Raw genomic sequence first — 5,705 nt, forward strand, 5'->3', positions numbered from 1 at the left:
ATCGTAACTTCCTCATACGGAGTCAGATTTTGCCGTTCTTTTTATGAAAGTTCTCGGTTTAACATAAACTACAACTTTGATTTAGATTGTTATGGCTGAAAAGCCTTTTATTGAAAATTCAGTTTTAACACTGAACAGTGTTTTGCCGGTTTTCTCGCGGATCTTCGATTGGTCATAACTTCTTCGTTATAACTCGGATTTTAGTGTTCTTTATATTTTTGGAAACCTTGTTACAATTTCTACCACTTGGTTCATCTGAATCAGGATTGTTTAATAATTTATTTTTTAGGGTCAATTATGTAAATATACACAGTATGCTAAAATTTCTATTTATTATTTCAAAAAGAACTATAAATTGACCTACATTATTACATAAGTTTGAAATAACGGTTTGTTACAAATCCCAACTGAAACCAACTTTGAGCTCAAGGGACACATTATAGGAATGCTCAAGGACATTCCATTTTCCGGAAAAGATCATGAAGACGCGTTTAGGCACATCGATGAAGTTAAGGACATTGCTAATTACTTCAGTGTTCCAAATGTCTCGCGAGAAGCAGTGTTACTTAGAATTCTACCAGTAACCTTCACAGGAGATACAAAAATCTGGCTAAAGTCCTTTGAACCCAGCGCAATTACAACTTGGATGAATCTACGTGAAACTTTCATCGAGCAATTTAGCCCATTATCAAAAATAGCCAAGTTCAAAAAGAAGATATCAAACTTCCAACATATTTGTTTAAAGCATAGGAGAGGTACAAAGGCATGCTAAGGAATTGCCCGCAACACGATCTCGATGTGCAATAAGAAGTGTCTATCTTTTACAACTAGGTGAATGTTACAACAAGACAACTCCTTGATTCTCAAGGACCAATGACAAAGAAAGATGCGACTAATATTAAGGAGTTGATTGAAGAATTCACAAAACATTCGTGCGAATATCATAACCCACGAGAAGATGTTTCAAGAGGTAGGGGAAGTTTGGATGGATCAATCTTTCCATGTAATTCGTGTAGGGTGTGATAATTTTAGTGGGCCTCACTTGAAGACAGATTGTGACCTCGACAAAAATGGAAACCGGAAGGTTCAAGCTTGTTACTCTAGTGGTGACAGGTACGATGAAGATTGGAGGAAACCGAAGAAGGAGTGGCTGCCATATGACGAATATAAAAAAGTGAAAGAAGAGAAGTACAAGGAAAAAGGTCATGGGTTCTATCAAAAGGAGCAACCGGATCCCGAAAAAAAGAACAAATTTGAAGCAAGGCTCGCTCGATTTGCAGCCGCATCCTGTAGTTCCAACTGAATCGAGTAATCAAACAAAATCAGAGTTAGAAATGATTTAGAACAAGAGATCTAAATATAATATGTTTGGCATGATATATTGCTTGATCAGTTGAATACAAGAGGTTGAAAGAGAATACAATTACAATCAGGAAAGTTCTCAACCTCTAAAGTACCCTTCCCATATTTATAGGAAAACTGAAAGCACAAAAAGTATAAGGACTTTGACATCTAAGCTTCATTACAAAAGTAGTCCTTAAAATAAACATACAATCCAAAATTTCGACATTACAAGTAACAAAGATAATTTCGACATCTCACAACCTTCGAACCCCAACATTCTCCCCCTTTGTGAGAAGTGTCGAATCTAAATCATTAACATCTGGATTGCTTGATGCATCAAACTTCTAATCGCTGCATACCAATTCATCACCATCTTCAATTCCGCCTTATCTTTCTCATTGTTCTTTTTACAGTTATTCATACGAACCATCAAGTTCATATAATGAGTTGTAGTATATCTTTCAATGTCACAAGCTTGAAACAAATACTTCGTATTTCTTCCCTTCTTGCTTCTTCCAACAAAGACTATTCCAAGTGGCTTTAGACAAATCTCTCCATCATCATAAGGCTGCAAATCAGCTACTCTTCAAAATTGATTGAGGAACAATTATCTCTTTGCCCATTGTCGAAGCTAATTCAACGTCTGTCAAGGCTAAACAACCGAAATAATTGTCTATGAAAACCTTCATATGAGCAAGACCCAGCAAATACTCTTCTTTTCTTTTACTCTAAAGTTTTGTTTCATTGTTGACCTTAATTATCTTTGCGACTCAGATAAAGTCATTCAGATTCATAAGAGGAAAGTCAGCAACATTAAAGGCGAATTTGGTATTGTTTGCCATGATCACATGATATCGAAAGTTTTGAAGTACACCCTCGAATAAAACATCTTTAGATATATTCAAAACTCGAACTATCTTGATAAGGGACCACACTTCTTCTTCTTCTTTCCCAAGTACTCCATAAAATCGAAACTTTAACTTCTTGAACTCTTCCTTGTCATCAAACTTGTCAACAATCTGATATTGCGAAGTAAGATACATCATCTTGTTGATAGGAAAAACAAGCTGATTCATATCTGAGTTATCAGCTGCATAACTCTTCTTTGGTTTATTCTCAAAGTCATGCATTTCTCCATGAAATATCATAGCTTCAATATTCTCATAACTATGTAGTTTTCTGGGATCACATTTGTTCAGAGTTGGAGGATCATTCTGACAAAGTCTGAGAATACTTTGAATTTTTCGTTGTTTTTCCATTTCAGCTTCAATATCTACTTTTCTTTCTTCCTTCAACTTTTCAACAACAACTGTTTTTCCTTTTGCTTTATCTGCTTCAGTGGGTGTGGGTGTTGAAGATGAACTTGAACCACCAATAACAATCCCTTTTTCCAAAGGTCTTGTTGTTGTTGTTGTTGTTGAAATTATTGGATTAGTCTGCACTGGCAGAGTTGTTGGAATTTAAGTTGTCAGGACTTTTCCCACAATTTTCGCATCACTACTAACATCTCCACTTGACTTCCTAGAAGCTCCTTCGCCTTTACTTACTCCAACCACCTTTCTTTCTCCCCCTTGCACCCCTGTAACAACAGGTGGGGCATCCGTTGGAAGTAAGTTCAACAGTTTCGAAAGTGGAGCCAATTCAGAATGAATTATTGACTCAAGCAGACGAAATTTCTGAGTTAAAAACTTTGGAGTGACTAGAAAAGAAGAACTTGAATTCGACACCGTGGTCTTCACTTCACCCAACAATGCATCAATATTTCCAAAATGTTTCGTTTCCAACTCAGCCTGTGCATCCATCTTCGGAAGCATAGAACTGTAAGATTGAGCTATTTTTGCTACAGCCCCAGCAATAATATCCACCTTCTCGAGAAATGAAGAGTATCTATTTGTCACTTCCTGTAATTCCTTTGCCACGTCTGATCTTAACTCTTCAAGCTTTCGATTGACATCTTCTCGAATAGTTTTGACATCCTGAACAAGCAGAGCATGTTGTTGTTTGGCAACTGTTTTCAATTCTTTCAGTTCACCATTGAATGTCTCAGATTGAGCCTTGACCCGTAATTTGTTGTTTTTGTCAGACTGATCAATCTTGTTGAGAAGACAAAGCTCTTGGGCTTTCAACATAACATCCACTTCAATACCCAAAACTGAATGTTTGCCCCCTGCATCAGCTTGAAATTGTAGTAGAGAATTGAGCTTGTAATTTAAAATCTTGAACTTCTTCCCAGACAAGAGCATGTTGTCAGGAATGTTCAGCTCTTCAGGATCAAACTCGATGTCAACAAAAGAACCAACAAACCCGCCATCATCAGTTTCATCATCAAGAACTGTTTTGGGTTCTTCGGTAGATTGTGATGGGAATAAGGAATTAATGGGTTGTTTCATAATTGTATCGAAAGTAGGAGAATGAGTAGAAGAAGGAATATGAGATGTATTGGGAACAAGAAATGGTGGTAATGAAAATGAAGTATCAATATTTGAGGTTTCAAAAGTAGATGATACGACAAGAGAATGATTACCTTGGGCTTCATGTGCCGAAACTCCATCACCCTTGTTGACATTTTCACCCTTATCAGATACGTTTGCAGTGATTCCTGAGGTTCGAACCTCCTCATAAATTGATTCATTATGCAAAACCTCGGGTGGTATGACCGTTGTCTGCTCAGGAGTCGAACTCTTTGTTTGTTCACCGTGATTGATGGTTATGTCTACTGTAGAAGTTTTCACAGTGCCATCAAGATTTACAGTCTCCTCGAAAGTCGACTTAACTGGATAATCCCTTACAGGTGAAGAATGGCCCAGTAGTGTATCTGCAAGTGGTGTTTCAGGAACCACTTCTTCGTCATTTGAATCTTCATGCAATACTAATTTCCTCTGCTTCCTTTGTTTCTTTGAAATCTTCTTTTCCATATCTTCTTCTCTCATTTTCTTTGTTTTTGGAGAAACATGGACATGTATTTCACGAATAAGAACCCTCTTTCGACCAATCTGTGGCTTTCTAACAAATGAAGGTGAAAAACTTCCAGACCTTTCAGGAGAATGGCGAGGTTGATGAGCCATTTTCTTGAGTCGTTTGAGAATAACAGTCTTCGAAGGTACCACATCCTTCAAAGAATCAACATTTTCTGGAACAACAGGCTTTGAGCTTTTGTTCGAAGCTTTTACTTTAACTGTGACCTTTTTTTTTGGAGATTTAGCTTCTTTTTCAACTGGAAAAACTGTCGAAGGGCTTGGATGAACTTCCTTCTTTGAACCTCTTCTCTTTTTCGAAGGACCTTCAGTTGTCTTTGTGAATAACACCCCAATTTCAGCATCAGGATTAATCGTAGTCAAATAATTCACCAACACAGGATTCATAGGATAAACTTTTCGAAGCATTACATCTGGAATTCTAGCAATACTTGGAAAAATTTCAGCATCATCTTCAACAGTTTTAGGAAACTGATATAAAGCAAAACTAGCAGTTTCTTCGTTTTCAGGGACTTCAATACCCTCTTTGTTATATACGAATTGAAAAATAAGACTCCAATATCGAGCACACGAGACCCCCTCAACAACATTCGTATTTTCAATACTTTTGATAAATTTATTCCCAATCTGTGTCGCATAATCCACCTGTAGATCATAGTAAATGCCAGCCACCATAACATACACTTCCAATCTTCCTTTTTCTAACCCCACATTTCGACCTGTCAAGCATCGAAGATAAATTCCAAATACACGACAACCCCGATTTCTTGAACTCAGCGATCTTGGTGAGAGTAGGTTGATAACCCATCTCATTGAACATGTGAATTACTTGTTTATTCGAGACTTTATAAATGGTTCACAATTAGGGATGTTCAAGATTTGGGCGAACAACTTCTTTGACAGTCTGAACTTCTTGTCATTCATTAATTGAAAAGTAACAATCATCATGGTTTTGCTGTAAGTTGCAGTAGAACCAGCCAAAGATAGCCAAGACATTAGAACAACAAAAACATTGAACATGGCAGTAGACAATGCATAAATCTTGAGAGCCACAACGAGCATCTGTAATTCCTCTAGATAAACACTTTCATCACCTTGAACTTGGTAATTTGTGCTTTGAATCTTCATAAGTGGTTGAGACGAAACATCGTCTGTGGTTTGCGATTGATGAGCAGCCATGATTAGGGTTTGGAAAAGAACTTGAAGAAATAGAGAATATGATAGCAGAAACCTTTGAGAATAAATTGTGAGCGTAAAATTGGAATGAATCTTCAAATCTCCTTTTATATGTAACCTCAAATTGAATCCCAAACGGTTAGCATTAATAGATTTGCCACATGTTCCTTGAAAGTTGTACCCATAGCCGTAAAGCACGTCATGTCAGGA

The 5,705-nt window shown here is 37.1% G+C and overlaps 1 pseudogene; it reads right to left on the bottom strand.

Moving 5' to 3' along the window:
- Positions 1–700: 700 nt before the first annotated feature.
- On the bottom strand, positions 701–794 carry LOC145135079 (small nucleolar RNA R71; annotated as a pseudogene).
- Between the last annotated feature and the right edge of the window lie 4,911 nt (positions 795–5,705).

Source organism: Lactuca virosa, chromosome 8 (assembly GCF_052849685.1).
Source record: "Lactuca virosa cultivar CGN04683 chromosome 8, Lactuca_virosa_CGN04683_v6, whole genome shotgun sequence".
In the NCBI taxonomy this organism is placed as follows: domain Eukaryota; kingdom Viridiplantae; phylum Streptophyta; class Magnoliopsida; order Asterales; family Asteraceae; genus Lactuca; species Lactuca virosa.